A 22500-nucleotide genomic window follows, 5' to 3' on the forward strand; every position below is an offset into this window, starting at 1 on the left:
TAGCTGGTTCATTGTATAGACCGGTATAAATTAGCCACTTTTGGAACTAAATCTCTCTCTTTTTATTTTTTTGCAGAAGATACTTATTTGGGGTAATTTTTAGTATCGTGAATAATAGAACAAAAAAAATCCACTTTCTGCAACGTCTTCTATTATTCTTCTTCTTTTATTTAAAACAATGTAAAACAATTATGATAAAAGATGTATCAACATATAGAGCAATTATGTCATAAACCACCTTCTGCTCGGAAACTTAGCTGAAAGTTCAATTCCATCAAGTATGCGAGCCTGCCAAACCAAGAAAATAAAAACTCTATTAATGGGAGCCCATTGTGGAAGCACGCCTGCAACCTGACGAGTGCTGGGCTGAAATGTGCATAATCCTGTGAGCACAACTCGCGTCCCTCAGATGGTATTTACCAAGTATTTGCAGCCCTCCCTGGCAAAGCTGCCCCTCCGCGTTGCCCACCAGGGGGTTCAACACGTACCAGTGTGTCCGCACACACTCTCCACAATTCGTTATTTTGTGTGTATTGATCACTGGATCCAAAAATAGATGTATTTTCCTGACAAACTAATGCTTTCCTTAAGGCAGAAAATAAGTAGTAACATGTCTGCAGAAATAATATGTTATTAACATGAAAAACAACAAGAAAAGTACCTCTTGTAAAACATACTGGAGAACAATGCTTGGCAACAGGCGGAGGAGTACTTGGTTCTCATACGATTTCTAAAAGTAACCAGTCATGCTGTCATTAAAGAAACACCACTGAGAAAGCAACAGAAATATGCCCACAAGTATTAAAGAAATTTATTTTTCAATCTTCTAAATAATCTTCTAAAGAAATAAATGTTTTCAGGGGAAAAAAAATAACAACTGAAGAAGGATCCCAAATATTTATGCACCATTGCAGCACTAGAGCAAACTTAAAACCAAACATAAAAAAAAAAAAAAAAAGAGCAAACTGGAAAATTCAACAATTTTGGATTACCGGCACCACGGCACATATTAAACTGCATGATGTATGAATTCATCTGCGGGGGCAGAGGGTCACTAACTTTGCACACACACCGTGCCGTGAGGAATAAAGGCAGGCTAATCTCTGAATTTCAAATTTCCTTGCTTATCTTGGTATGAATCATGATCTACCTCGATAGAGAACTGGTATCAGCCTTTCACAACGTACCTTGATAAACGAGAGGAGAGGAAGAGGCAGAGGTTTCTACGTGCGTGTTGCACAACAGAAAACTGCATGTATAAACCACAGCTACACATATAAAATACATACCTCAACATAACATCCACAACAGCCTTCTCTGGAAAACATCCTCAAGTTGTAGAAAATCTGTTGCAGGCCAGACATGCGTCTGTGTCTTCCCACAGCCTGCCTTTTGCAAAACCGTACTTAATGACTTTTTAAAAGCACGGCCCAGGATATTACTGCTGCTTTACATTTAAACAGCAAGAGCCATTTGGTGTTATTTTGATTTGAATACAAGTGGAAGGAGTTTCGAGACAGCTGAGTATTGATATCACCTCTCCCGGCAAACCCTGCCTGCAGCCAGCGGAGCATTCATGTAAACACTGGTTTACAGATTTTTAGCACATATAGGCACACATAAAAAAAGTTCTTAAGGCAAGCCATGCCCCTCGCCCCCCTGCTCGCAGAGCTGCGGGAGGGCTGCAGGCCTGCAAGGGGACACGGCAGCTCAGCTCCCCAGGGCCAGGGGCTGCAGGTGGGGGAGGCCAGACCGATGTCCCCCTTGGGGACTGACCCTCCAGCCACCCGAGGCACCGCCGCGCAGACAGCAGCATCAGAACCTACACAAGTCTTCTCTCCCAAGCACCACAGGAGACACCGTGTCCACATGGATGCTGATCCCCAAATCCACCCTAACGATCAAAAAGGTGAATTTACAACTTGGGAACCGACCATGAGAACACCTCTTCAGGTGGAATTTATGAGCCTGGCCAGGTGGCTGTTACACTGGCGCGGCTTCCCGTGAAGCCCGTGCAAGTCTGGAGCATGGAAGGACTCCGGGATGAGGCACAAAAACCCACGTACTGTTGATCTGAGTAACTCCAGGAGCCTTTCACAGCTATTAAAGTCCATCGCATACAATACTAACAAGAGCAAATAGCCAGGCAACCTACGTGACTATATCTTGATACATCACACAATAGCTTCATTTAGCTTAATGTAATACATTACAAAGGCAGCACAGAAGTTAACATTAGTCAACAACATAATGGACAGATAAGTGTCTCGCCATGGTTAAGAACATACACAGGTTCCATTATAAGCTCTATTTTTAGCCCCTCCTTTGCTCCCTCTCCTCAAATCCTATGAATAGCAAAATTGGTCTGCTTGAAAATACTAAGCTTAAGTCAAAGGAAAAAAAAAAATGTTTCCGAGAAGTCATGGAAAAAAAAATGGACAACTTATTTTAAATTAGACATCACTCTGGATTCTGCAATAAAATCGTAAGGACACCAGGGGAATGCACAATTTTCCATTTGATACCCGGCTATAATTCACCTTAAGGTTCATCCCTGGAGAAGCAGTTTTTCCTTATTTGATACCGAAAAAGTCTGTCTTTTCAATGCTGAAGGGTACTATCTTCTAGCCTCAGGTTTTAGCATTCTAAGAGTCCCGACCACCGCTTGGAGTAATAGGCATCATGCAAAATAACAGGCAACTGCTTTTTCCCTGCTACCAAATACTCAAGGTACTCTCAGGTTCACTGAAAATTAACTGATATACAGACCTGTTTACTAAAAGTTTCTCAACTAAAGCCACCGCTGTACTTTACCAATTTGGTAAACTTTATCCCAAAGGGTCCTTGAGATACCAAGGTAATTATGTGGTAATTCTTACAAAACATGAAGGCAAAATCATTTTTAATATATAGGTCTATTTTTAAAAAGCATAAACATAAAAACACATAGCTCCATTTTATTATCAAGAGAGGCTGGAGATTTGTTGAGCCCTATTTTCTTCTTTCTTTCTTTTTTTTTTTTAAGTTTAAAAAAAAAGCTACTGGGAGAGGAAAAAGTGAAGAACATTTTCCAAGGGCATTACAATTAAGAAAAGGAGCTTTTCAAACTATGAAAATAACTGAAAGAGGCTTTAAATGCACAAAGGAGATGGGAGTTTAGCTGCGACACTTGGTATGTGTCCTCCACAGAAAGCTTGAAGAGTTTCTTCCATGAATTCTGGAAAACTTGAAAAAAAATTTAATAGTTTTTACATTACACTACTAAAGCCAGAATTCTAAGAAACCCCTAGATCTGAGTTTGTGAGACAGCAGTAAAAATCTGTAATGGGAGCCAGGATTCTCAAGTTTATCCCAAGCTCTGATTTGCTGTATGACTTCAGCCATTTCATCCCCTTCACCTTCTCTTTCTCTATAATTACTGCAATAACCAATAAACTCCATTATACACCTTTGGGTCAAGTTCCTTGTAGGTTTAAAAGCCGCTCCACCAATTTTAATGGAATTGCATACTAATGCAGAATTTGGCTTTCATATTGGGATGTTATAATTAATTAATGCTTAAGAAATTCTTTGCAATCATCTGCAGTAATAAGCTACACAAGTGCAGTTATTGTTGACATACTGAAAGTACCTAGGAAAAAAAAAAAAAAGAAAATCAATATACAGCACGCGTAATCTGCAGTTGCTGCAGGTGGCCTCCTCACGCCAAAAAGAGCACGTGACGCCGGCGACAAGAAGCCTGCAAATCCTCCTGCGCTCGCTGTTGGAAATGCTGGTCCTTAACTCAACACTTCCAACTTTTTCAGGTTTTCTGTGACGCTAACAGCACTGGTACATCCATCATCGGACGGACTTCAGTTCTCAACACAAACACTCCGATTTCAGCCAATGTCTTTCCACCCGCCGTCTAAGGAACGCAGGAGAAAGGGCCTCCTGCGCTGTGGAGCAGGATCAGCTTCGCCCCCCACAGAGTAAAAAGTGTGGGGCGAGTGAGAGCATCCCCACGGTTCCCATCACTTCCCGAGCAAGCACCAGGGCGACATCCTCCATCCTACTCCAAGCAGGGCCTCGACAGCAACGAGTGATCCGTTCTGCCATACTTACGCAAGCCACGCTTTTGTGTTTAAAATAAAACTACCTTCCACGCTTTCCTCAAACAGTGCGCGCAGAAGAACGGAAAAGAACTGAAACATGACTGTTTATAAAAATCAAGGTCCTTTTTCATAAACTGCGCGAACATAACCACTCATCTAAAACTAGTAAATCTCACCAATGTTTGTACAATTTTAAATTTATAATTTTTGTCCTTTGAAGTTGAGCTTTTTCAGAGGCACCTGGAAGTTCAGTGCCCAATTCTTTGTGAAATTAAAATGAGGTTTGAGTACTGAAATCCTTTAGAACTTGCTAAAAAAATTATAGCGGCCAACACAGGATTTCCAAATTGTCTTCTACCCGCATGCAGCCAAGAGCTTCACAGCCAGGTCATGAACTCCTGAACGGGGCACGAAAACCCTGCAGAAGTTTTGCTGAGGCAACAGGACCCGTCAAAATATCCTACCTCACTTTACAACGCGATGTTACAGAAACTGGTTTTATTTTTGGTAAGTGAGGAAAAAAAAAGAGACAGTATTTTGAGAAAATTAAATAACATTGAGTAAATTAAGCTGTGAGCTCTTGAAGGCAGGGCCCGCATCCTTATATGCTTTTCAACTGTATCCAGTACAAGGGGACCCTTATTCTGGGCAGGGCCTCTAGTTACCACTGCAATAAACAAAGAATAATGCTAAATTCAAACATCAAGAGTTGTCATAATACCCCCACGCTCTATCAAGATACAGGACACCAAAGGAAACATGAGAAATAATGCAGAAATGATAACCGCTGTTAGATTCTACGTATAGTCCACTCCTTTACCACGTAGCATTACCCATACGGCATTAATTATGTACCTTTTAGACACTACAGGTCCAAAGAAAACTGGGGAAGCGGGGAAAAGGGATGAAGTTTAATAAACAAGGGCCATATTTGTTTTTGGTGAAAAGTACATCGTCCTATTCATTTAGGAGGTCATGAAAAAAGTAAACCCCCGGCGGTACGCAAAGAATGATCCCGGATAAATGAGCTGATCCTGACATTTTAGTGTGAGAGAAAGCAAAGAAATCATAATTTTATGAGAGAGTATTTTTCTCACAGGGATGGTTAAAACAAACGCTGATGAGAAGTCCCTAAACATTACACAGGCATCATCAATTACCTGTTTGTTTGTTGGTTTTTTTTAAAAAAAAGACTAATCAAATAAATCACAATTCTTGAACATTACATGCCAAAAGCCAAGAAAATATTATTTCCAGGTACCTACTGAGGTACATGCTGTATAGAAACACCTTCTACATTATTTGCCTTGCAGTAGCTGCACGTGAGTTTTGCAGCAGTGACCTCTCATTTTCCGAGCATCCCTCTATACCTTTAACGACAGCGAGTTCAGGAAGAGCACTGCGGCACAAATTAAATACCCACATTTAAGCTATTTAAGCTGTGAGGCATAATCACTGAATAAAGAAAGTAAAACCTCTAGTATATGGGAGAAAATAATCCTAAATAGCCGCGTCTCTATGAAATGCGTATCCTACAATGTAACCATTTTACAGGGAGACCTTGCACATTAAGATCCCATGTTGGAAACCGAATTAGAAAAAAAACCTTCAAAGCAGAAGCAAATTTGAAGCATAATTTTTTCTTACACTAGTATCCCTATTTTGAAAGTAGTTCATAAAACACTTCATGGCACAAAGGGCGCCAGAACAGTGTTAGTGTATCCTTCTAGAAAGGTTAACCTGCAACATATCCCCGTGTCTGAAATCAAACATCTGCATTATTTGATCTAATGCTATTAATAAACATGAAAGCTCTGGCACCTGTGAGAGAGTGAAAAATGGAACACAGAAGTATCTTTTAATTAAATATATTAATGGTAAATAGCACTTCAGCAAGGGAATTCTATTTTATTTTTTTAATTTGGCTGTAGACTAAATATATACTCAAGTAACTTTCAATTATTTCAATATATATTCAGATAACTTTTCTGGTTTATTTGTTTACAAACTCACTTGCTCCCTGGGGTCCCGGCTGCCACGTGCTCCAGCAGCAGGCAGACGGCGGTGCCACAGGCGAGGGAAGAGGAGCAACAAGGCGACACCTCAATGGCACGACCCAGTGAAACCTGTGCGGAACCCACTCCGGGAGCACGGGGCTCGGCTGAACATCCCTGAGTTTGCGAAACCGCATCGGCTTGAGAAAGGTGTCAACCGCCAGCAGCCCTTTTCCTGGGGGTGACCCTACGTGACACGCGCCCGGCTGCCAGGTGGAACTCCGTGGGACGCAACGCTGCCGAAACCAACATGGCATGTCCTCTTCTTGCTTCCCATCCTTCGCCCTGGCCCGGGCAGGAGGGCAGAGGAGGGGAAACACAGCAGCAGCAGGAACAGACAATGACGACGCTCTGACAACTGGCACTTGCGGCTTCTCTTGGTGTGGCTCTACCTCCCCACGGACCCCTCCATCCCCGCGGAGATGGGCACCAGCCCCCAGCGCCTGCGCCGGGAGCCCGCGACCAGAAACTCCATCCATGGGAATGAGCTTTCCCAGAGTTGTGTACTCTTCCCACAGCTTGCAGCAGGAGGGAGAAAGAAATCCTTAGCTCAAGATACAAAGAAAAGCGGAATTAAACAGCTACCAAGTATATTCTGCTAATGAAACCTGTGCTTTAAAGAGATGGGGAGTACAGAGCTAGCTAGTATTAGAGCGTTAGACTCGGCTTGACCGTTTAACTGATTTACAGATCCACCTAGTGAAAAAGCATGAGTTCATTTACTGAAACGTATGTATTAGACTAACAATCAAGAAAAAGCTAAAATTAAAATGAGGAATGAGGTGAACATTAACAATACGAATTTTCAAGAGCGGAAAATGCTGGGTAAAGCACTCAGATATTGGAAATGCAGCAAACCAGTGGTTTAATTTCTTGGGATTGTGCGTGTCCAGATCCCACACAGTCTGAGCCATATTTTTCAACAACAAGCTGATACATTTTCTGTCTGATCGTTATGGATTTTGACAACGTCATTTTGGAACCTTGGTTACTAAGATATCAATAATTAAATGCTTTCACACTTCGCTCTTGTGGATACTGGCAACTTATCTTTGTCCTCTGAAGAAGCTAATGGTATAATGGGCAAAACATCAAGAATAATTAGGGAAAATGCTGGTATAAACTCCATCAGAAAAAAAATACAACTTTGTGCACGACTCCTGCTTGGTATCTCACATCCTGCACTTAGTTTCAAAATTAGGGAAAGTGATTTCTTTCTGGTACCTCTTAACTGCGTTTTGTCTGTTGAGAGAAAAGAGGTACATGCTGTAATTAATGATTTATTAGCCTCTATGCGTACTCTGGTTTTCTAGTTAAAAGAGTAACTGGCTGAAACAGCAGCAGCCCTTCACAAGAAGCCTCCCTCTCCTTTTGTCTTTTCCTGTAGAAATGCTCCTGTTAACACCGTACTGCTGGAAGTCGCAAGCCTTGATTTGCAGAGGAGATACTGCAACCCGGTGACATCTCGGAGAGGAGGGGGCGCAGGGAGGGGAGAGGAAGAATTCATTTTAAAGACCACAAAGTCTGTTTTCTACCTGTAAGTACGTCACCTTCCCGAACTGGGAAACTCATACGGGGAAATTCTAGGAGGTGAGAAGTCCCTTCCTAGGGGTACTGGACACGCAGGGAGGTAGCAGGAATTTAAAGAGCATGTAAAAAGACAACTTTATTGCAAAGCTGCTAATATCTTGATGCTGTCACTGGGAGAAACCGAGGCAGAACAGATTCATTTGGCTGAACAGTGGATGCAGCTTTATACGAATGATTAATACTTGGCAAACCCCCTCCACTTGGCTCGTCACCAGCAAACTCACTATACTTCCTTCCCAGCCCTCCATTGTATTTTCTATAATGACAGACCGGGCTCCAAGATGGGATGAGATGAAGCTCCTGTGTCCAGATCGAATGCAAGGAAACCTGACAACAAGAAATCCAAACGGGCAGTTGAGCTGCGGGAGCGAAGGACAACTTGAATCTGCGGCTGATGTCTAATCCTGCGCCTAAACTCAACCAGCATCTCTGCCCCGTTATCATTCTGGTCTGGGGATTAGGATACAGTGGAGAAATGGTCAAAAAGCATAGATTTTTTGATTATTTTTTTTTTTTTAAATCGAAAAGCCTTAAAGAACAGATTAATGATACCATACAGCACTGCTTTTACATCATCCCACAAAAGTCCCAAGCATAACTACCTAATTAAGCACGCGACAAAGCACAACTGTCCCAGAATATTCCTGAAAAGGGCAAGTCTTAAGGTACGGAACTACAGGACTCGCACCCCAGAAACGAGGAACAGACAGGAACACAAGGACAAGACGCACAGTCGGGCTGCTTTTCATCTGACCTGCTCCGGGCGAATTCCTGAAGCCCATCCGAGGTCCCCTGGCCCTGAGAGCTGCTGAGCTCTGATCACCACCAAGGGTCCCCGAGAACTGGGAAAACACCAGAAACTCGTGTTCTATACATTCAGAACACAGCAAACTAAACGGTACCTGACCTATGGAGAGTGGCTCCCTTCCAGATCAGCAGCTGCACGTTCCTGCATAGCCTTCTTTTTAAATTGCATTATCCCGTCATTATTTCCACAGAACTACTCTTCCACTCCTGTACGTAACAATTCAACGTTCAAGTTGGTGACAAAGTTCTTACAAAAACCGTATTAGCTCCACAAATGTTTATCTTTAATCTACAAATAACTGCATTTGGAGAAAATGAAATGCTGCCTTTTCATCATTAAATTATGCAAGACTTGCAATCTTCATGAGTAAATTTGTTGCAATGAAAATGGACATCTTGGTATGAATTACAAAGGGCTGGAAAATCTGAAGTAGAAATAAGCCACCAAAAAACTACGGGAAGAAATATTACAGGAACCAGTATGTCAACCCTAATTGTGTAATTACTTTTTGGCTTGGTCATATAAGCTAGAAGCAAGAAACAAGAGACAATGGTAATTTCTTACTGCTGAAATGAAGGTGTCAAACTGTCTTGTATGCTCTGTGTGCTCTAAGCTAAAGTTTACATTTATATCATGTTACTTCAATTACAATCTTAAAAGAGATTTGAATACTTCAGCCGCGTTAGGCCAGTATTCATAAATGTTAAACACACACACGCTACCAGTTGTCTGTGTAAATACAACTTCATATATGTGCTTGTTGTTGAAATTCTACTGCATAGAGATTGCTTGAAAAAGAAAACTTTTTTTTTTTAAAGAAAAACGTACATTATGAAATATTTTGCAGGTTTGTTTTTTTTTTCCCCCCGAGGAATTTAAGATCCACAAAGGTCAGTCAGTCAGCATCGGCAGCGACACGAACCACAGTAAAACAGGGTAATACTTCTGGGCCTGATTCTGGCAGCCTGACTCCCAGCGCTCTACAGTACTCCGATCCCCGCAATAACCTTAGTTACAAGGAGTTACACGCTGTCAACACGCAGAATTTTGCCCGTAGTGCGACTTGTCCCGGGTCAGGGTGGAGGGAAGGAGGTGCCATGAAGGGGCAGCTCTGGGCTCCCCCCGGTGCCTTCTCCCACCTGCCCGGCTCCCCCCCAGCGCCGGGCTTTAGCCAACATCTTCAACAGCGGCCCAAAGCCATCTTTATGCTACTGCACATTATTGTCACTTTATTTTATAACTTATTTGTTTTCATTTCTTCAATTTGCCCCTTGTGGGATTGACTCTCAGTTCAGTACTGACAGATGCGTGCGTGAGAAGAGCAAACTTTATTCTTTGGTAGACAGGCAGAAATCAATGAAACAAAGACTGCTTTACAGTAAATAATCGGAATAGAGGGTGGAAGGGAAACAAATGGGAAAAACAGAAACCGAGCATACACAGAGCCGGCACTCAGGTGCGTATTCAAAACCACACGCGGCTGGGGGGATCATCTCAACCAAATACGACAAAACTTCTGCTCGAAGCCACATTATCATAGTTTTTCCAGGTACCACACAGTTTTCTGCAACTCATTTTAGGAACGCTTGCAACCATTTTAATGGGACTATTGTCAAATGCCTATGCACAGAACTGTGTTAGGAGTCAGGAGGAAAAGAAAATGCTAGAAATAATATATGCTACAAAATTACTTAATATATCTTTTTTACACACAAACGCTAAGGCTAATTAATGTCAGAGCTACTTATGAGTCTAAAAAAGTTCAGATGATTTTTTTGGACTGTTTCTCGACTGACTTGGGCATCAAGTGGCATAATTGGGGGGTATTTATGGGAAGAAGTAAAAAAACTTGTCCGTGACGCAGGAATCACTGAAATGCCAAGTATCCAAAGCCCTTCACAAGCTGGAATATTAAGATTACTCCCAGGAAACGGCAAATTAGGGGTTCACTTTTTAGTAAATTACACAGGTACCTAATAAAGATTCTGTTACAAAACATTGCATGCATGTATGTATACAAGCGCTCCCTTTCTCTCTCTAGATAGACAGATCATTCTACCACTGCATATAAAATATGCTTCTTGTTATATACGTAGGTAAAGTATAGGAGAATATTTTTGTATGTTGTCCATGAAGTGTAATTTTCAGAGGAACAAACCCTGTTCAGCAACGATGTAAACAGTCTCAAGGCAGTCAGTGAGGTAACCAAGAAGGGTCACACTATCTGCCTGCAAAACATACGTTTAGTTGAATATACTAAGAACTATATTTTTAAAGAATTTCAGGAAAAGTATTTTCCTGAAATTGTCTAAAATGAAGCATAACAATATGCTACAAATAACCAAAGAATATTTATAATTAATAAAAATATGACTTGTGATTTTTCTGCATAGATCTGAAAAAATAACCCCATTTATATATTTATATGGTATGCAGAATCCCTTCCTCTTTCATTTTAGAAGTAGGTGATTAAATATAGCTTTCTGTAAAGAGCAAGGCCAGATTTTAAACCGAGCCTCAGATGCAAACACTGACATGAGCAGAAGCCATATCCACGAGATCCAAGACCAGTTTTGGCTCATTTTTACCCAGCTTCCTCAATCCCTAGCATAGGATATGAGTAATTGTGACAACTGTAACATTAGCCGCTTTGGCTTTCCTTAGACTTTTTCCTCCTTTTCTGTTTCCCAAAGAACTTGACGAGGATTTTTGATTGTTTGTTTTCTTTCCTTTTTAATTTAGAAACATTTGACTACTGAGAGGATTCTTTTTTCTTTGCAGCTGTTTAACCGCCGCTTCTGTTTCTGAATTGTAAAACTTAAAAAAAAAAAAAAAGAACCTTTCCTTCAACAACTTAAAATACAAGTTCCTTTTTCTTAAACTGCCTTTATCTTAGATTGAATGACCAATGATAAAGAACATAATGCCAAAGCATAGCAAAGGCTAAGCATATATAGCAAACCAAACGACTGAATAAACTCCACCTACATGTCGCTGTTCAATTACAAAGCTGTACATGTAAGCACCAATTCTCAGAATTCTCTGGTGAAGCAAGGTCTGTTCTCCCCCTGCTCATTTTACGAGTTGAAAACCAAGGTATACGAAACTCAGTGACTTCCTTTCCAAGAAAAATCAGGAATTCCTAATTCACAGCGTTATGTTTCCACACCGCTTTTTCTTAAACCCAGAACTGCTCGCACTACCAAAAGGATGTCAAAATCGGAAGGTCCAAAATCGTAACGCTCACTACAAAAAAAAGCTCAAAAGCACGGCTACTCCAAGTCTTGCTTCTACTGGCAAGCTCCGCGGTCGGGAGTTCTACAGGCGCAGGAGCCTGCCTGTGAGTCAAGCTACCTCTGGCAATATCATGAGCAAACGGCAGCAACGTTCCGGTACAACCACTCGGATACAGTCGGGGATTCCCTCTTCCCAATTCCTCCAATACTGTGCGATAAATAAAAACCCGTTTACTACTAAAATTTTACTTCTTTAAGTAGTTTTATTCTCTCTCGGGGAAAAAAAAAAAAGGCGAAAAATTATACCGATGTTTCCTACGATCCCAGCCTCCTTTGGCTGGCATTAACAGACCCGGTAACATGTAGCTACACCGTGCTAAACACCTATGTTCTGGATACGTAGCGTGGGTAAGAAGTACATTATTTTAGGAATGAATATGAATGAGAGCCAAAAGTTTGGAAGACTACTGTGAGGGAACTGTGTACTTCCTTGAGTACCAATACGCTCTTACACTTCATAAAACATATGTTGGAAAATCATTAGTTCAGTACACAGGCTCACACCAGATTATGAATACAGCTAATGTCATGAACCTTAATCTCTCTCTCTCACTGCAATATTTTTTTTCCAAGAAAAAAAAATACATGTATGTGTATATAAAAGTTAGGCCTTCTTGAACCATGTAACCCTTCTAGTTTTGATGCCTGAATTCAGCTCTGTGTTTTCAAGTTTTGAGTCCATTAAAGACACAGACAATCAATAAATATATTACTATGTAGGGTACGAAGTTCTATTTAAACTTCAAAATACCAGCATTTACCAGGCACTTTTGACTAAAGGCAGGTTTTGTGAAATTATTTTTAATAAGCAGGCTACAGAAAATAGGAGAACCTGAATATCAAAGAATGTATTTATGTTAACGTAAATAGTTAGAACATACATATCTTTTAAAAAGCATGCCTGCTTTCAGGCAAAGCAAGATAATACAACATTCCAAATAGCAGAGATTTAGGTAACAATCTAAAACTGCATCCTCGTAAAAGGATTTTATAACGGAGCTGCTGACAGACTTGAGGTGCCATTGAGGGCACAGCCACAACAAATCTTTAAGGGAATATCTGTTAAAAATATTCGCATGTTGTACAACTGGTGGGGTTTGGTTCACTGTCAAATTAAAGACAGCATCTTTTTTTTATTTTTCATAGCTCATAATAGCTTGTTCATCTTTTTTCTGCCTTTGTCACCGATATTTCATGTCTGCCTTGATCTTATTTTTAATGTAATTTACGTACATACAAGCACCAAAAGATAATAATGATAATCATAATACACAGTGTAGTATGGCTAAAATGCAACTTCAAACTTCAAGACTGCAGCTGTAATTTGTGTTCTGTCTTTGTTTGCCGTGTTTTGTCATAACGAACAGAAGTAAAAAAAACTCCAATGAAGATGTGTTTTGAGAAAATGTCATCTATTTGCACAGAGACAAAAAAAAAATACTAGTAGTTTTAGGAGTCCTGGCTTGCTTTGGTGTTACCCACCCGGCAGCTGCTAAACAGATCCGTACAGCGCAGGCAGCACTCAACTGCCTACGAGCGTGCCAGTAAATGGCAATTTTTACTGATTTTAGCGGAATATCCATTTTAGATAGCAATAAAGGAAAACCAGAAACTAAAGGGGAAAAGCTGCTGGGAAAGTTACAGATTTACCAGGGATCTTTTGGTGAGCTTCACTGGTAGAAATAGGAAACAACCTTGACACATAAAAACTATGCTCCTCTTATTTTTCTTCTTTCTTATTTTCTTCAGAAGGCAAAGAACATTTTTTCATACACAAGAATGTATAAAACCCACTGATTCAGTACAAAGCTATCTCCAGAAGATAAGGACATCTGTAGTGTTCTAACGCTGCAGTCTAAACACAGGGCGCTAGGCCTCGCTCCCTCCGCTTCCAGCGATACTGGACAATGTGTGCCTCCCGACAATATCATCCGTATAAACTTTATTATTACATTTGGTATTTCACGAGATGTCTGGCAGTTGACTGCTGAGACACCGCACAGCGTATAGTTCTCCCACACATTTCACAGATATTTCCCGAATTCCAGTAGAACCCAACCTGTTAACGCTTCTGGAATGTATAAACACCGTTAACTGCTAAATTCCCTGTATCAACATTTCAGAAATAACCATTAAATAAGTTGGTTGCTAACTGTTGAGAAAGATTTTGATTTATCAAATAAAGTATCATCAGGGGATAAAAATCAAGATCACATTTTTAGGGAGACATGACATGTTATCCATAACAAGATGTAATTTTGTACTTAAAGAATAAGGATAAAAGAGTATGTATTTAGAATAGAATCAACAGCCAAATTTAGACAACGCTGTTATTTATCAATACAGACACTTGACTGTGAAAGTATCATCTATTTATAACTTAATACTATTCTGAATATTAACAAAAGTTTCTTGGCATCACATTAGTAATTGTGTATTTATTCCAAAACAGATTAAAATATTCCACCTGATTGAATGCAATCAAACAAAACGTCCGTTCCTGGCTGGGTCATTAGTATTAAATTACATCCGTCTTAAAAAAAGCCAACTGCTTAGCACCTACTCCCAAATCCTTAAAGGTTCTTAAGCACTTAAACACGCACAAAAGCGTATTACATGACATGAGAACCCAAGACGAGAACCCAACCCAGAAGTGCCTACCAGGACCTGCCTGTATCTGCATCGCATCAACAACGAGCAGAGGCACAGCGTGAAGTTACCAGGTAACCCAGGTGAAACCCTGCTCCTTAAGCTGACACTGCGGATCTTGGTGAAAGCCCAATCAAATCAACAGAGTCAGTAAAAGAATCGTATGTGATTTCAATGGGCTTGGGATGGGCTAAGAGCGAACACTGGAAGCATCACTCCCCATGGCTTACTCCGAAGGACAATCCATAGCACCACAGACTGCTCCAAACCTTTGCTTCAAGCTACCAACAACTAAGCCAGTCTGCAGAATACCAGAAAGGGAAATAACTCATAGGAAACTCCTCAAGCCAGGCTAACATGCAGCTGCAGTAAGGACACCTGAAGACACTGCCTGGCAAGTTCCCGGTTGTCCGTGAAGTGTTCCAGGAAGGGCACAGCTGCGGTCAGCTGAGGAGGAGAAGGACCAGACAGCCTCTGTGAGGTTCCCTCCACGTTTATGTCCTGCCGTTCTGCAACACGGAAGCAGACCCAGGAGAGGAACTGAAGCTCTCCGGCCCACACCATTTAAGCTCATTTTTACTACCCGTAGCCCTAGACTGCTGACCTACCTTAAGAGCTGTTGCTGTATGTAAGGTGACAGGCATTGGTTTCAGCTACACAGTCCTCAGGTATGGTCCATCCCGTACAGGTCTGTGAGGTCCAGCACAAAGTCCCTCCCGACGCGGGAGGGGGGGGAGCAACAGCAACAGCCGTGATGGGGACGAGAGGCTCGTGGGGTGATGGCACAGAGCCACCCCCCAGGGTCCGCACCAGCCCAAGGAGCCGAGGGCACGGGCAGGGGAGGGAAGGGGGGGCCAAGAGCCCCTTTCGCACTCTGATAAATGCATCCCCGAAGAGACTGACTTTTTGTCTGGTCCTCAGCTCCTTAGTCACACTAAAAACCAGTACCACTACTACCCAGATAAGCAACTGTTGTAGACTCAAGGAAGAATCTAACGCCTCCTTTCTCAGTGCAGGTGTGTCCCGCGCCGAATACATCCAAGATCCCAATTATGAGAATGCAAATTCCTTAAGTTAAGAAATTGCCGTTTTAAAGTTTTGGGGGAGGTCTTGTCTGGAAAGGACGGAGCACATCAGTGATCTGACAGACTTCAACGATCATTACACGCAAAAAAGCAGACACGGACCTCTCTGCTGGACGTAAGCAGCAAGCTCTGGGGGAGTCCAGAGTCTTAACATTATTGCAGGCTTGTGCTACTGCTGCCGAGAAGACCCACTCGTGGATGAGCACTCCATCATGTCGGGCACGACACAAACATGCAACACACAAAGACATTTCTACTCACGCGATGTAACCAAACTCCTTTACATAAAGTTGATAGTGTAATCTACGTATATTTTTCCAGTGCTTACAACAAAGCAAACCAGTCATTTTATCATAAATTTTAGCTATTTTGTTTCCTTTTATCAACACTCGGCAAATCGACTTTACAAAACGTCTGCAGCGCCTACCAAACACATTACTACTTTTACCCAAATGCAAACAAATAGCTTTGTTAACGAAGAACCACTACCTGCGAACATCTAGTAACAAAAGATGTTTTCCTTTGAGAAATGTTAAATACTTCACCTTCTCACGACTGAGCACAAGTTTCAAAAGGACGATAACTTTGTTTTGCACTTTGTTTATTGCTTAATCATGAAGACCAGATTGAGCATTTGAGTCACACAATTTTGTGTTGCACACTCCTACAACAAGGATGTGCTGTAAAATTTTATTTCTTTTTCCCTCATTCAGCTTAGTGCTTGCTTGTCCTACTGCTTATTCAGCTAACCGTCTCGAAATGAAACGCAATCACATAGCGAGATTTCACTGCTGCTAGAATATTTTATACAGAAAACATATAAGCATGAGGAAATAATGCACCACTATTCTCATATATTACATCGGAGTATTTGCTAACTAATATAGATAGGAAGCATTTTATTGCAGGCCCAGAGCAAAAACAAAGGAAGACAAGGTATCCTGGGTAAATGATACATTTCAGCATATAAAAATCCCACTCACACGCTATCTTTGCTGTTTCAAGTTCTACCTTCTACTTTTCAAATATTCTTTCAATAAAATTTGCAGTTAGTCCACCTAGTTTACGTCTCTCCATTTTACTCATGAAGTTAAGGCGCTTACCGGAATTGTACTCTTACGCACAAACTATCTAACTAATTAAATTAACATGGCAATTGCAAGGGGGTTTGGGGGGTTAACTAGAAAGCAAAGCCTACGTTTAACTCTAAAACAGTGTAGATGGGATTTTGAAGGTAAGCGAATGAGAGTAACATATGAGTTCAGATATTTCTGTTTCAGGGACCGTGCAGTGGTCAGACCCTCTACCTGTCAGTCTCCTCTTCTCCCTGTCACTGGTCCTTCCCTCTCCCTTCTCCTGAAGGCATTTTGACTCCTGCTTCTTTCTACGCAATTACCCCAGACATTAGAGTGAAAGTAGTACCCTGCCTGATGGCTTGTATCTGATGATTCCCTATCTTCCAGGCCATCTGGCTCTGCTCCTGGATTATCAGGTGACGCGAGTTACTCATCTTGCACCTATGACGGTAAGCCCATTATCTTTTACCCCTGTCATTTCTGAAGAGGTATTCTAGAAAATACGCTGAATAAAACAAGATACTTTTCACGCTTTACATCATATAAGTAAGCACATACAAACGTATTTCATGCATTTCACTGCAGTGTGGCTTGGACACTGAAGGACGTTCACTGAGAGAACACCAGGACACCTTCCAAGCTTCAGGCTTAGCTTGCAGAAGACTTTTCTCCAGCACGCTGCTGACAAACTGAAAACTGGAGATAAGGAATAGTTCTGTTTCACTGCACAGGCTTGTAGGACTGAAACCCTAAAATCACCGTGCATACAAAAGACGGAGCAGCAAGCTACGCTGAGAGGAATAAAAAGGGCAACTAACCTTAAAAACATGGAATAAAAAGTCTCTCTTGTATCAGAAATCTCCAGAAGGAAACACATATCCTCAAATCCTTTGAGGAGACAGCGCTCTCTAAAGACAGCGAGAAACACCCTGGCTCTCTGGCGGCGAGGAGGACAGACCTGAAGACTATCTGTCAGAGAGCTGCAACGCAAGAGGCCGGAATATGCGAGTCTATGTTCTGGGGGAAGCGTTACACGCTGATTCAGTTCAGCCAAGCATAGGACATAGTTCAGCCAAGCACATTCTAGCCACTTCCTCAAGATTTTTTCTCAGTATACAAATATCACGTAATGCGGTGGCTCCTACTGAGCTACTACATTCTACTTAACACAGCGAGTTAAACACTGGCAAATGGGTGATTATTATTTGCCTGCCTATTTTAAACTCCATGTTCTTCCACCAGTTAAAGCAAAACTCCTTACTATCTGTTATGGTTTTCATGTCTGACATATTCTGTCCATTTTTCACTCCATGTGATCAGAAAGACCATGCAGCTTTAGCCCATCCAGCACCAGGGTATCTCAGCTTCCACAGCAGCCTTCTTTATCCACGTGCAAAAGCAACCTGCGTTTGGGGAAGGGTGAGGAAGCAGCTAGGGCAGAAAAATCCTTTCATAGAGTCCAACCTCTTTCACCTGTGAATCAATAAATACTGCGAGTGGGGAAGAGCCGTCCTGTCTTCCCTTGCCACCACACACAGAAAAGAAACTAGGGAAAAATCAGAGGGAAAAGATGCGTTTCAATTTGATGAGCAGAGGGAAACATTATCACAGGGAACTTTTGTCTATAATCTGCTAGGAAATCACTATCAGACTAAACAATAGCTGCCTATATTCCAACATGCAGCCATCTATCCATATGTCTCTTATCCAACATTTTCTTGATGTCAGCACTATATATCCCTCCATTAGGGAACTACTGCCACAGTTCCCCTATCAGTAAATAAAACTGCGATCAGCAGATCTGAAATACAGCAAATACTTGAAAAGGTATCAGAGGTGTTGATATGTGAAAAGGAGATGAATCCGTTTCCCAGCAGAGGAGGAGAGAGCTCTGTAGCCATAAACATGTCACCTCACAGGCGGGCATGGCTATCCCACATTTATTTAATACACGAGAACATGCTAGAGAGCACTGCATAACCATGCACAAACATACACCCATTTGCCCTGTACAGGCACTGGGCCTACACGCCTATGACAAAAAACACCACTAATACGTCAAACTGAATTATCATTACATAGAGAAGAAAGAAGTTAGCCCTATTAAGAAAATACCTGCCAGCAACTCTAGACAACATCCTAACTTTATAAAAGTGCTGTGCCATTAGCCCTGGGTGAGACTGACTTTGGTCACGCAGGATACGGAGGATATTTCTAAAGCTAATGCTAACATGGACTACCGTGCTTTCAGAGGGATTCTTAATCCTTCTCACACAAACTTTGGCGAGCATGACGTTCTGAGGAATCACTAATATGAAATGTTAATTGAGGCTACAGATTTCTCCAAGTCATCCAAGTTAACTTCAGCCTGAGCTTCCCGCTGCCAGCGTGGAAACGAATGGCTCTTCGCAGCAGATGTGTCATCCCCAGCGCTCAGATGGTACCCCCTTTCCTTCTTAGCTGTGTTCTCTCCTCCTCTAAGTAAATACTGGAACGATTACAAGGGAAACAGGGTGTGAGAGCAGAAAATGTGATACAGGCTACACACAATTAGCGGAGGAGCTGCTTTTGACATATTGCTGCAAAGAATAAGCCAAGGAATTCGCCATTGTGAAAGGGATGGGGTGTGCAATAACCGTGCGCAAGATTTTCACTCTGCAGTTTTAATTCCCAATGTTTCACGGCATGTATCCTTGCAAATCTTGCTGATAAATCAACACTAATGTCTGGTTTTGATACTGAGAATAGAGGTTTTGTTCTCCTGACTGCAGAAACTTGAAGTTCCTTCGTCCGGTTCTAGAAAACAGAGCAAAGGAAGTATGAAATCAATAATGAAGAAATACAAAGGGAGGGAAGGTGGCAGTCACCTCTGCTTCACTACTTACCAAATAGGTTTTTTTTTAATAAACGCTAATAATGCAATCATCATACTTATGTTCTCCTGTGATCAGCATGTCCACAGACATCTTAACTTCTAAGCACGAACAGACACCAAAGTTGGGGTATTTTGGACTACATGAGCGCTTTGCCCAACAATCAAAAATATGATATTCTGTTCTCACAAAGACAGCTTACAGTATTATGGCTCAGACATCCAGCTTTTCAGCAACTACAGCGTTCAAACCAGTCTCCTTAACTTGCGGACTGCCGGCGGTATGAGCTCTACCTGGCCGTTCCGCCAGCGCGTGCTCGATGATGCTCCACACCAGCACTGCGGTCCTGGGCGAGGGGGATGCCACGCTGCACCCACTGCCAGGGCATCCAAACTCTGAGGAGCTGGAGACTGGGCTTTGCAGCATCCTTTTTATCATCCCAGCTAAAAAAATAATAGGATCGCTGGAAAATCGGGTTCGGGAATCGGCTCCCAAGAGCCCGTTATTCCACACGCTGATTGGAAAGGAGATAGGCAGCGCCTCAACATCTTTCCTCTCCTGAAAGAAGGGGGACGCTGCGGGCTGGTCGAGCTGCGCCCGCCGCGCCGATGGCAGAGCCAGTGCAACTCTGATAGCTGCTATACGGGATAGCGAGGGAGACAATACCCTGAAAAGGTGGCCCAGAATGAAAAGGCTGGATGAAAGCGGTCGGACCCTTACTTGGACGGACTCACCGCGCACTCCAGTAACTGCCAGGGGAGATAGCGAAGCTGAAAGAGGCTTAGTGCAAGCATGCAGGAGATTTGTGACAGAAAGTTAGAACTCCATGTCAAGCCTTTCATGCAAACAATAAATATTACTTCTGCTCATAATCAGACTTTTCTCCAGCATCGTCTTTCAATGTTGAACCTTTTTCAATTAATTAAAAACTATGCACTGCAGAGTGCATATTTTATCAGCCCTCAGCTGCTTAAGTGTCTAGAAAAGACCAGGCAGTTTTTCTTTTTTCCAGGCAACCCAGAGCAAGTACTTGCAAGGGTCATATCTTTTTAATTATCTTTTCTCTCTTTGATTAATTATTCCGTCTGACAATAGCGTGTTTCTAATGCTATTCACCTGCCTTTGATGATTGACAACTTTTCTGTCTGATTCAAAGCAAACAGCTGCTGCCATGATTGCCTAGCAACCAGGATGTGATGGATGAGCCCCAAAGATGGATGGCTGCAATAAATCATGTCTCCAGCTATAAAACTGAAAAAAGGGATAAGAATAAAAGCGAACAAAAAACAAAACAAGGTTTCTTCCCATGAGTGCACTCAGCTCCTTACCAATTACACCTGAAATGGACTTTGTGTCTATTAATAGCAAAGTTTTCTAATCAGTAAGAATGCAACGATGCCATTTGTATCAAGGTGTGTTTACAATTGTTCCAGCAAATTGGCACTTGTACTTCAATTACCTACTGTGTTACACAAGTGCAGGGGTAGGGGATCAAAGTTTTACCTTCTACTGTTGAAGACTTTATAGAAAATATTATGGGGTTTTGGGGGGTATCTCACGATGTTGGACTGGAATGGAGAGTATAAACTTGAATTCGCCTTACTTTTGGCAACCGAGTGTACCGAAAGCAAAGTGAACTGAATTTGTAGAAGTGATAACAAACACTAGACTTCCGAAAAACTCATTCCTACAAAACTCATATAAAGTCACTGACATCTTCGTGAAACGTTTCCACCTAAGCGCTGTATGTTGTTTATTAAATGTTGCTGTAATTCCTTCTTGCTAGGAGGGCATCTCGCAATCAACGAAAAAGTTCTTGTGACAAGCAGCGTTTCAAAAACACCCTCTACCTGTGCAAATTCAAGACTGATGCTATAAAAAAGCCATTCTCACCTAACTCTGCCTACCATTCCTGTCAATCGTGTGATTTCCGTACGACGTGCCAGGCAAGAAACATTCAATAGTTTGTCAGCTCAGAACAAGTTTAACCGGGCTGCGTATCACACAAACGCCCCATCGCTTGAAGTTCTGGCAACCTACTGCTGAAGCTGTTCCATTGCTGGAGTGTCTATCTCCTGATAGTCACCGCCTGCGCTCCCAAGACAAGACCTAATTGCCTATAAAAAGCTGTTTCCTTAATTCTTCCAGCAGGTGGGGGTGTCCTGGTTCCAGCAAAAGCGCTTCAAGAAGGGAAGGGACTGCCCTTGCTATTTGGATGGGCAGGCTGTCCACCGCCAGCAGCGTCCTGGGCACCTGGGAGCCAACGCCAAGGTTCAAAGACTGACAACACTGGGTGACGGGGGCGGGCGGAAAAGAAAAACGTAAACGCCAAAATAACTATCTTCTAGAACTTTGTTTTCTTTGCAATTACGGGACCAAAACGCAGCCTACCAGCGAAAGGAAGCTGGGTTGCGTTGATCTGCTCACAAGCACATTTTTGTAGTGGAAGTGGCAACGCCTGACACTGCTGTGCTGGAGCAGCGACAGTCCTGCTTATATTTCAGCGTTAGGTACGGCCACGTAGCTGTATTCATGCAAAAAGTATCCTCGCACGGGCCACAGCTTTGTCTACATTCTTGACAATTATTGAAATGCTCTCACTAAAAACTTAACTCTGTCTCTGCCCGTCCCTCTCTCCGTTGTACAAACGCCCGCGCAGACACGCAGGGAAATCCAGCCCCTAAAACAATTGTAAGGCACTCCTGTAATGACCGGCTAGTATCTGGTAACAAACAATGAGAAAGCAAAGCCATCAATCACAACGTGCACGCCGAGGCCTCCATTCTGTCCCAGCTCATCCAACTCTCAAGTTACAGCTTTACACGGCAAGTCTAAATAATATTCAAAATGATAAATGGCACTATAAGCCTGATATCCATCATCAATCTTTTTTTAAGGAACATCCATCTTCAATAATGCACGTTTGAATCATGTGAAACCAAGAGCTCCCAGATTCATTTACACAACCCCCAGCA

The 22500-nt window shown here is 42.1% G+C and overlaps 1 protein-coding gene across 2 annotated transcripts in view; it reads right to left on the minus strand.

Moving 5' to 3' along the window:
- Positions 1–22500, minus strand: part of TSHZ3 (teashirt zinc finger homeobox 3) — a 64708-nt gene that overhangs the window by 31760 nt on the left and 10448 nt on the right. Inside the window, exon 1 of one of the 2 annotated variants that reach the window (XM_054200712.1) lies at positions 1290–1462. The exons of the other annotated variant lie outside the window; for it this stretch is intronic. The gene's annotated coding sequence lies outside the window, so the exon portion shown is untranslated. Of the gene's footprint in view, positions 1–1289; positions 1463–22500 lie in introns of those variants that run through there. 2 annotated transcript variants of the gene reach the window in all.

Source organism: Rissa tridactyla, chromosome 4, assembly GCF_028500815.1.
Source record: "Rissa tridactyla isolate bRisTri1 chromosome 4, bRisTri1.patW.cur.20221130, whole genome shotgun sequence".
Lineage (NCBI taxonomy): Eukaryota > Metazoa > Chordata > Aves > Charadriiformes > Laridae > Rissa > Rissa tridactyla.